Here is an 11,786-nt window from a genome sequence, read left to right as displayed (position 1 = left end):
AATTAGCATGAGGAAGAAGAGTAAAATATGTGGGGATAGAACCCTCATTTTTGACAGAAATCTGCCTCAGCTCAAGAAACAGAAAAGGTCAGAAGCCAGAAAGGCCTTGGGAAAGTCAAAATGTGTTTAGCTTAAGTTATTTTCTTCTAAGTATTTTTCTTTCATAGTTTAATAGAACACTGCACATTGAACAATGAAAAAGGTAAAAGCTTTTATGTATAGACTGTACACAGAATAAAAAAACATTTCAGTATAACATGCCAAAAGGATGCATCAGGCTTAAGAAGTGCTCAGTGCAAATACTGCAAGAACCACTGAAAACACTGCTCTGACCTAAACAAAAACTCACAGCTGCACAGACTTCACAATTAACTATATATGTTTTTTTAAATGAAACCATGGCTTTTCTTTCTTACATAATTAAAATTGTAATACTGATAACAAAAGCAGTCCTTTTACATGCCCACAATGGGGAAATTACCAAAGAAAAACTTTTCAACAGCTAATGAGTCTCAAAGGGAAAGGCAAAAAAGCTCCTGTCTCAATACAGCCTTTTAATAGCTGAGCTAGGAAGGGAAGAGAAGCAAATAGCTATAAGAATATTAATTATTCTGATGACAATGGATGCTAAGATATTATCTTTAAGATAATATATTAAGAAACTGTTGAAGAGTCCAAACTGGGCCTCTGTTAAAGCAAAGGTCAATTATCTACTGACCCTAAATGGAGAAGATCTGTCCCCTAAAATTCCAGTTGTAATAAATACATGACTCAACCATTATGACACAATGCTACTAGGTAAGTGAAACAAAAATTAGAGAGTGAGCAACAGAAAAGTCGATAAGATCCTCACTTTCCTCATGCTCATATCTTGCCTTTTTATATCCAGAAGTAAAAAGATAAAAATTGGAGTCTCTTGGCATCAGAAAGCCTGTTCCACCCTCATAAAAAGATTGGCCATTGTAAATGTCTTCATTTAAGCAAGACTAGAGTATCATTCTTAATCCCTTCAGGATTGCAGCATGTTTTAAAAACTTATCTTCTGTCTGAGTGGCCAATCAAATCCAAGAAAATTTGAGTACTTTGGCTTGTCCATGTGGTTACCTTACTAGTGTAGCTGGCATCAACTTATATTATTTATGCAGTGCTGGCATAATGGAGGATATGTTACTGCCAGATAAAAGCCAATGAGTCAGCTTGCAATCTCTGTTACACTTGTCTAAATCTGTTCTGGAATCACTCCACTGATGTCAACAGAATTGCTGTGACATTACAGTTGTCTAAGCCTGTTCCAGTGATCCCACCATGAAGAATATGAAGTAGCTCAGGCCTTCCCAATGTGAAACCTGATCCAAGACCCATTAAAGTTAGTGGAAAGTCACTGTGATGTTAATGGATTTTGGATTAGGCATAACGTGACCACGGTATTTAGCAAACTGACATCTGTGAAGTTCCAAATGAGCAATGCATCTGTTCCACTACTACTGCTACTACTATACTAGCTGCCCCACGTTACAACCTTCTTTTCTCTCCCAACCCCTGCTCAAAGGTCAGGTAGTGTAGGGGGGAGAGAGTGAGAGTTCCAAGGACCAGGTGAATTTAGCCAGTTATTAGCACAATTATAGTTTCAAGCAGGTAAGCAGTAAATCACTAGGCTACAATGCACTGAAAGTGGAGTAAGCAGTCTTACTACCTACGTAGAGGCCTTCCAAGGGTACTAGCCATTCACCTATGAATCCTTTAGTCCAGTGGTGCCCAACCTTTTTGCTGGATACGTGGTGCCAGGTCTATCTGTGGGCTGGGTCTAGCCTGTGGGCTCGATTCAGGATGTAGAGCCAGGGTGGCAGTGACCAAATCCAGCTATGAGAGAGTACACAGCCTGACCCTGATCTGTCTGCCTAGGGAAAGTGTCAGGGAGCAGTGAAGCCCAATCCAGACATGCAGGGGGCAGGCTCAGCCCTTAGCCCGCTGTATAGCAATGTCCCAGGCATGGCTGGATCTGACCACACAGAGCTTCTGCCACTCCCCAGCTGCCAAATGTTCTGACCCATGGGCCCGATGCCATGGCTCCATGGGTCAAATATGGCTTGCTGGCTGGGGGTTGAGCACCCCTGCTTTAGTCCATTGGTCCAACACCTACCAGAACCACTCCAGTCTTTTCTTCTTCTCACACGTTTATATCAGCTAAGCATCACATACATTTTTGTCTTACCATATTTAGTTAGCAAAGACACACTTATTGCAATGAGCTGACTACACACAATCAAATTTCCCTTATCCAAAGGCAAAACATCAGGTTACTACATCTGCTACTTTTAACTACTATTAGCAATTTCCAAAAAAGCAATTATAAGGACTTGGCCTCGCCTAATAGTGGTGGCCTTGACTGTTTTTTCTTTTTTACACAGAGGTTTCAGAAAGATGCACCCTGAAAATGGGCTTCAGACTCCTAACACCAGGTTCCTTCCCTCCCACTATGACAGCATACAGAATAGTGCTGCAATTTGGGGGGGGGGCAGTTTGTCCATGAGAGCTCCAGACAGCAGGGCAGCATTGTTCTTGTGCTTAATCATTCTCTTTCACACATACACAAACACCCACAGAGCCTGGGAGTCTCAATATCATAAACAATTAAAAGCTTAAAATGATTTGATATGGTACTCACAGAAAATGGACGTAAGCGTGAGAAAAACAATGATCAAAAAGGCATTTATTATTACCCAGCCCATCTAGCTTCTGCCAAGAGTTGATGAAAATATCTTCAGGCTTATAGTACATGGAAGAAAATTGGAGCCAATCTTTTAAAAAAGACCAAACAGATACCCTGACAGCAGCAACAGCAGCAGCAGCAGACGCTGATGCTATTAAAGAAAATTAAAGCTGCACATCATCAACATAGTACAGTATGGTGGAAAATTGCCACGGTGGTGTATTATTAGGTCTTTGAGAAGCAGCTTGGTGAAAAAGAAAACAACTAGACAAGGAATGAGACCTTGTGCCTGTTCACAAATAACTATGAAAGTCTGGCAAGGGCCAGAGTTATTTGGGATAAAGCTGCTTCTCCAAGAAGCATAGGTAAGATGGTCTGCAAATTTTCCTCGACAGGCCTGCAACAGACATTAGTTTTACCCTATACCACTGGTGCTCTTCCAGAGGTCAGTTCTACTCACACACCTCAGCAATGTATAGCTTGTTTGAATGAGAACCTTTCTAAGCAGGTAGGGCCCATTTATAGCAGGAAGTAATAAAGACTCCATAAAGCCACTAACCGCGCACTTAAAACTTCCAGGTACAGTCCCATAAGAGGCACAAAAAATGTAGTGCTATGTCACTTCTCCGAGGCAATAGCATGGTGCCTGGGCCTGTTCTTTAAAAAAAACCCACTAACCAGTGTGGTTTGTGACAACTGGTTTGTGTCAAGATCCCCTGGCATCATGCAAGAGAACAAAACCAAAGTCAAGTAATGGAGGACACTAGATTTATTGTACATCTCCGCTGGTGTTACTGATGACCAAATTTGGCCCCCAGTTCATAGCTGCTTCTGAAAAGAAATGGACTTTCTGATTTGCATGAAGGGGTTTTTTTTAGAAACAAAGCCAATATACATCACCCTCCTTTCCAGCAATTGTTTGTGGGGAATATTCAGCAAAGTTACAAGAAACTGGAAGTTACAAATATTCCAGGTAACAGGGATTTGCTTGGAGGTAAACAGCCTCAAAGCTGCAGTGAGGAGATGCTGGGCCTCCAAGGAGATGGGACATGCACCTCAGGTGGATCAAGGGGTTTTAGGAGTACAATCCTCTTTGTTTTGTAGGAAGCAAGCTCTATCCCCCAGGTGGAGTGGGTGCAGTGCTCCTGCCTTCTGAGAAATCAGACCTCTACCACAAACCCCAGCATCACCAGCGCGAAGGTGTTTGAAAAAACCTTCGCTGCATAATTTTTGGTCCACACATGCTCTCTGCTTTAATATATGTAGCTCAATGATGCTCAGACCTTTCGTGCTGGACGAGTGAATGAGCTAAATGTTATTAGTTTGGATATCATTAACTTCAAACTGCAAATTTCTTCTCTGTGAAGGGATATTTTGTAGATTAATTACAAATTCTATAAACAGTAACTTGAATATCAGTGTTCAATCATGTCACTCATGTTTATCCAGAAGTTCTACACAACTTAAAGACACTATTCCCTTATGTCATGCTTCTCATTCCAATTCATGTTTACAGGCTGAGCTGCATTCTCCCTGCAGTCTGACATGAAAAATAAAGATTCTGATCAAAACACTGTTGGAAATAAGAGAATATTATAAATTCAGTGTGATTACTGGGGAAAAAATAGCTATAGCAAGTATAATGTGACCTACATCCACAAATTCTATAACAAGGTAGGAGGTGTATGGGGAATTTTTCCTATTGCTAAAAATAGATATTGAACTATTTATACTTATAAAGTTAGGCAAAATAAACTTACAATTTTGTATATTTATTAGTTCTGATAGGCACTCACAGTGAATATGAATTATGCATATTTGCTGTTTTTCAAAGTGAACTACTTTAACAAAAATAAAAGGAAAATGGAAAAAAAATGATCAAATGTACATGGTTAAAACACATGGTTTTAACATTGCATTATTCTGAGGAGGTAACAAGAGCGGTTCCTTTAAACTTTTAAGAGTGTTGGAAAATTTTTTTGATGAAAACACACTAGACCCGGCCGGGGGGGGAGGGTCAGTAGGGAAGGTGGAGGGTGGGGATATTTTAATAGACAGAGGAATTACAATGGATTTGAAATTCCCTACAGGAACTTCCTTTTTGCAGCAAAAGCATAGTAGGCATCAGAAATGAAGTATGTACTGAGGATGAAAATGCAATGCACTACCTTCAAGCATACTATTATTATTGCTTCAGTCACCAGGTGGCACTATTGTACATACTCTTTCAAGTTCTTTTCTTCTAGGCTGGGAGCGACTCTTAACAAGACATGTTGTGCTCCTGTAAGATTTGAGCTACTCAAGGATTTGTGTAGTCAAAGCTTTGGGCTCTGGTTAGAGTCAATTCTTCAGAGTTGCTTTCTGAGAACTAGAGGTTAGGGTTAGACTGAGATTCTTGGAAGAAGAAATTGCCCTGTATGCCCTTGGATCTTCTCATTTCATGCCTGCTATTTATGTATAAAGTCACATTTAGAATATACGCAGACATGGAATTACCAGTTTCACTTCCACTGGGAAGCTCAATTTTCTGTATTTTCAGCAGATGTGTGACAGTTGTTCTTTGAGGATAAGGAGACAAATACATGACAGTGGGACATCTAGGAGTTATTCCTTTCTTCTCTTTCATCCTCCATTGTCTTCTCTCATCAGATACTTCCTGAAACAAGAGTTATCTCAGGATATTTGCTTGGTTGAGAAACAGGGTCTATTAGTCCACACCGCATTGTGCCATGAAGGCATAAACCTATGTACATTAGGAGTCAGAAATTCTTAAAGAACAGCAGGCCACAATCTAGGTGTTACTACAGGCCACTAATTACTACTGCAGCAGCACTCTCCACAACACCCCAGGCCTCCCTGCTCTGGTATGCTTACCCTTGCCAACAGTGATGAGGCGCACATATTCAGTGGTGCAGGCCAGTAGTGGGGTGAGCATGCAGCAGGGACTCTGCTGACAGGATCAGTGACGCAGAGCAGAGAAATGCACAACTTGGCGCAGAGAAGATGGTCCTGCTGCTGCAGATCAGATGCAATCTCTTTGTGGGCTGCCCTGTAGGCCATAGGTAGCTGACCCCCTGCTATATATAACCCTCAAATTTCTACCCATAATTATACTATGGCCCGCTGCATTGGGAAGCTATTTATAATAACATCCCTTTGGTCACCTTCAATTCAGATAGCAAAATGAATCATATACCTACTATTCTGTTATATCCTTCCAAAGCCAGAAGAAAATATCTTAAGTGCCAAATAAAGCAAAGGACAGTTAATTAGAAAAAGAGCACTGGGCTAGGGACAGAAGTGATCAGAACCAGTTTAAGTAATTAGAAACTGGTTTAAACCTGTAAGCGAAGAGAAGCTCAGTGCACATAAACCAGTTTCAAAATGGCTGAAACTGTTTTAAGATAAACCTGATTGGATGTAGTATCAGACTTAACTGATTTGGGCCAAACCAGTTTATGAAACTTCTGTCCCAGGCCCCTTCCTGGTTCAAGTTAAATTACAGTTCCCCAGAATCTTAGCATGCCTTGCAGCCCCGAGCTGGGCTGTGCTGTCTGCTCCAGAGAACAGGGCTGGTCCCAGCCCTCTGCTCCCTAGCTGGAGCAGTGAGGGTTGGATAACAATGGGGCTAGGGGGGCAAGCCTGGCTATGGATGCAGCCTAGTCTACAGGGGGGAGGACTGCTGGGTTCTGGGGCCAGGGGGTTAAACACCCCTTCCCCACTCAAACTTAGTGCTGGCTGCGACTGTGGACTACAAATCCCAGAGGCACCTGGAAGCAGGAAGAGGAAGCAATCAGCAACCCTGCAGAGTCCTGCTGCTGTAATTGTGGACTGCAAATCCCAGAGACCCCGGGGCAGCAGGAGGAGGAAGTGAACAGACAACCAGAGAGCCTGCTCTAGCCTGAGCCACTGCAGGCATGTAGCTGCGTTTCCTGAATCAAAGGTAAATGTCTGTTCACTTCTGTTTCAGTTTAATCTGTGCAGCTTCGACTAACCTGCAAAGACTGAATTGATTCAGCCTCGGGGTTTTTGGACCATCTGTACCTAGCCTAAGTGTTTATTTTACCTTGTTTTTTTAACTGTCCTTTGTTTTGCTTGGCACTTACAGTATTTTCCTCGGGCTTTGGAAGTGTTATTATTTCAAGCCTGCGCGCTGGGTGCATCTACATGAGATGCCTTAATGTACAGTGGACTGTTCTACTGCGCATTAGTGCATCACAGCAAAAACTGTGCTAATGCACTAATGCACAGCAGAATTAATCTACTGCACATTAAGCATCACAAAAATAAACATTAGCCTTTGCTACTGCTTATTATCACAGCTACTGCACCTTTATCTAGTACCTCATATTAGAGGTACTAAACTTAATGAGTAGTAGCAAAGGCACATTAATGAACGTGTAGATGTCCCCAGTATGATACTATAGCTGGAAATGGTTTGATGTTGGAGTAAGTGTCAGACTTTTTTGTGACAACAAAAGACTATCTTGTACTTGGTTCCTCTTATGGTGTGGTATGGTGTTTTGAGAGCCTGTTCCAATAGCTACTGGAACTTGTTGATCTGTGTTCCTTCTGTGTCTTACTGATCTGGTCTCAGTAAAGTGTGCCTTTCACAGTTTTCCATGTTTGTGCTTTTGTCTTGTATTGTAGTGGGTAAGTATGTATACAGATTTGGTGAAATACCTGCCCATCTACTGCTAGTTTAAGTGAATGAGGATTTATCTGTTCAACATGCATAGTTTATTTCCAAGTGTAGAATTTGTCCTGAGGAAATACTTTGATCCTGACAGGTCTCATTGTTGAAGTTCTGAGAGGTCTTTAGTTTGACAGTCTTGGTAGGTTTTGACTTTTGTCTTGCCTTCTCTGTGTCTGTTTCTCTGTCCACCGCTGCTGGTTGTATTAATGTTGGGCTATAGGCATGAAAGTATGTGTTCTTAAGGTTATCTGTAGGAGCATGTCCCTACTTGATATTTATTTCTCATACACAGTCTTTGCTTTGTGCAGGTTTTTTTTCTTTTTAACAGTCTCACGGAATCTCAGTATTTAAAGTTTTAACTGCCAATTCAGCTTTTCCCTCTAAGGTGCAGTAGCATGGTAGTGATGTGCTATGATTGAATTTCCATTCCCAGGTAAATTGCTCAAAACTCAGTGAAGGAAACAATGATCCTCTGTCTAAAATGACATGATTTGGGATATTGCACCTGCTGAAATGCTTCACTGCTTTTTCTATGAAGGTTGCTACAGCAGTGCTTGACACTTTGTCTAGTTTCCAAAAGTCTAAATAGCAGACTGCACTGGAATTTTCTGTGAAAAGCCCTTTCTAGTTTGCTCCAAGGTCTGTTAGGAATGCTGTATATATTTTCACTGTTTCTTTTTGCTACATGGTTCTGCATTTCCCTACATGTATCACAATTGCTTATCAGGTCTTCAATCAAGAATACCAGTATGCAGAATCTCTGGTTTCCAAAAACAAAACCCTATTCCAGAATGGCTTTGGATCCCTGGTTGGACTAGATGATCTCTTGAGATCCCTTCCATCTTTATGAGGATATGGCATTTCAATGAGATGTACTATTCAGAGAATTGCTGTTCTCGATAAGCTGGATATTATGACTTCACTGCCTCCATATTTAATAGCATTTTGGACACTCAGCCCATCTGGATAGTTCCAGCATTCTTGAGCAGATGGTAGGTCTTCTCCCCCAGTGTCTGGCCATCCTGACACAACGATAAATGTGGACACTTTTGAATTTTTGCATGTATAGTTTGTTCTCAAAATTGTTGTCAAAACTGGCTTAGCTGATGCTCCTTGCCTTCTGTGTCCTCTGTATTTCTTGCAGTCTGAGGTTCTCACATACTTGTTCAGTTGTAGTATTTTCATGCTGGAAGGCTTGAAAGTATAAATAGCGTGACCCTGGCTTGTGGAATACATCTATAACCAATTCAAGACCATGTGATGGTGTTTTGGGGGCTGCTAGCATTTGCTTTTTATAATGTTCTCTACTGGCTTGAGGTCACTTTCAGCTCTGTTTTCCCATTCTTAAACCTACTGGTCAAATGCTACCAGAGGACATTTCTTTGTAATTCCCAGTTATATATTCTATAGGAGTGACATTCCAAACCCTGGCTTAAAGACATGTTTTATTGACTTCTTTTGGTCACTGTATAATATTTTAAGATCGGAAAGGTGGTCACCAGCTGACAAATGTCAACCTGATGCAGCCATCACGTACGTAACTATAATAAACCTGCATCTTTGTCCGCTACTTGCCTCCAGGGTTTACACACATTTGAGAGGGTTGGAATAATTTTGTCAGTTTGCAAATCTTAATAGTGTGTGGACTGATTTAATGTCTTTAGGTATGGATGTCTGACATATACCCAATTTAGCTTTGGGGAGCATATCCTCATTGAATCCCTACCACTACAGAATAGAGTTCCTTTCTATTTTGCTTGCAAGCTCTGGCATAATGATTTTTTTTGCCATAACAACTGGATATGCATGCCATTTTCCAGTCTTGTGCTTTTCTTCATATTATCTACAGGTTTTCTTTTACATTATGTGCGTCTCCTCTTGCTCTGCACTTGGCCCTTGCTTTTACATTAATTTTTGTGTATTTTTCCCTGTATTTTCATGGCCTTCCTCTGTTACATAGTGAATTTTCTCTGTGTGCTTAATTTATACTCTAAATTTGGATGCAAACTTGTTCATTAGCTTTGCACATTATCTACATCCCTTGGTAGTGCTAATGTATGCTCTTTGAGCATTCTTGTTCAAGCTCCTGCATTTTTCACCCTTATTACAAATCCATCACAAAATAATTCATTAAGATTTGATAATTGCAAGTCCTCCATTTTGCCAAGCTTAGCAATATAGTAAACTACTGCATTTCCAGATTCTTGATTACACTTCTGTAGGTTAAAAATGCCTTTTGCAGCACTTCAGCATTTATGGGTCATGCTGTTCTGCTGCAGATGGATTCTGTTGCTGGACCATATGAAAACCATTGTCCATTACAGCTCAGGGGGTCTTTTCTTATATTTTATTTTCCCTTTTTGTCCAGCCTCATTGCAATTTTGAAGTTTTCCCATTATGATCTATTAACATCATTTACTGAACTCACCCCCCTCATCCCCATCTTCAGGTGTCATACATCTGATAGAATTTAATACTTTATGATTCATCTTCTCCTCTCCTTAGCCTATTTTTGCAATATTTTTATTTTATGGCTTTATATACTTACAGGAACCAACTCGCTTCTGAAACCACATTCTATATGCAAGCATAAAAACAGAGCCAAGACAATGTAATATTCAGGCCTTGTTTCTCCCTCCAGATAATGTCCCCTTACAAGCCCTTCCTGAAAGTAAAGTTTGCTAAATTCCTGACATCATTATGCTATAGCACCCTCTACTAGATAGTTGCTTGTTGCAGCTATACATAGTATCAGGATAGGATGCTGGTGTTGGAAGCAAGAGCAAGAATATGCAATTAAAATATATTTACATAATCTATGGATCTGATTTGGATTTTGCCTCTAAAACACGGGGACTGATGTGCTTAAACTAGACACCACTAGAAATATCACTTTTGGAAGGGTGCTCTTGTTTACCTCTATAGAGTATCATCACCAAACATTAGACCAGGATCCTGCAACTCCTAGTTACAGAAAACATTCCACTTATCCCTCTCATCCAAATAAGTTGTATGGCTTGAACAACAGTTTTCCGTTGAGATACACTGTCATTTGTCTAGTTTTTACCGAAATAATCCTTCACTGTTCCATGGCTAACCTGCAATATGCACCATTTCACTCTTACAGAAAAGCAGCTAATTATTTTTAAGGGTAGCAAAAGCTTTATTTTTACTAGCTGACAGCATATTAACTGCTCAAAATAAGCTATTACTGTATCAGACCTCTAATAATGTAGGAAAATTGGATGAACATTTATTGCATGTAAAATAGGAGACGTAGTTTGCTGTGAGCCATACACTCCAGTTTTAGTTCTGTGCTTGTGAGATGCGCCCCCACCCCCCAATCCCGCCTGTTTGAGACCCTTATTTGTAGGTACTATAGGTGTTAATATTAGAACTGTCTGAAAATTTTCCAGTGGAACAACTTTCCATCAGACATACTGTGAGACACATTCAGTATCTCCTGAATGTAGACTTTTTGAGCAGACACATCCCCTCCTTTTTTAAATGCTTTGCTCCTACTGGTAAAAACAAAAATATTTTGGCTTTAAGATGCCTCCGATCCTTTTATACACCCTGGGCACATTTACATGAGATGCTTACTGTAGTTGCCTAATTAGCTCCTCAGTCACTGGTCTGTATATGCGGATCTATTAAGCCAGAGTAAACTAATTAACTCCACCGTAGGTTAGTACTGCCAGATACAAGTATGGAGTTATTTACTCACTGCAGTGTATGTGTAGATGCTGATGGGGCTGGCTGGACCACAAGAGTGCTTGAGTGTGGCGGCTGCGTTCTGACTAGCCCCTCACTGGAGTACCCTTGTGCCCCAGCCAGCCCCTTCACAGTACATTGAGGCAGGGGAGAGCAACCCCAGGTTGGCAGGCTGACCCCTGGGGCTCCCTGCCAGCCAAGGCGGCTCCGTCTGAGCTTGGCATGCTGCGGTCCTGGACACATGTATAAACACTGAGCAAGGGAGCAAAAAACTCTGATGCAAACTGCACTGGAATTTATTGTGTTGCATTAATATTCATGTGTAGATGTGTCCTCCTAATCACAGACTCCCAAGGGGAAGAAATGCCAGTGCTCACACCTAACCAACCCTACTGGGCACATGTGGTGATAAAGCACCATAGCACAGGGTCTGGGTTAAGAAAGGAAGAATCATAAGATTCTGGCTTAGAATAAGCAAGGACATGAGGTTTGGGAGATGCACCTGGAGTAGCCACGAAGAAGACAGAGTTACTTCTCACTCAGAAACCAGGACACAATAACACCCTGTAATATGCACAGGGCTGAATTACTACAGGAGCCAGAACTTGGTGTCCGAATTTCTGCCATTTTGTCAACTCTTGTTAGTTTATCATTAGCCTCATCTTT

The sequence above is a fragment of the Alligator mississippiensis genome, chromosome 1 (assembly GCF_030867095.1).
Source record: "Alligator mississippiensis isolate rAllMis1 chromosome 1, rAllMis1, whole genome shotgun sequence".
NCBI classification, from domain to species: domain Eukaryota; kingdom Metazoa; phylum Chordata; order Crocodylia; family Alligatoridae; genus Alligator; species Alligator mississippiensis.
The sequence above is the reverse complement of the archived record's forward strand: the minus strand, read 5'-3'. Positions refer to the sequence as shown.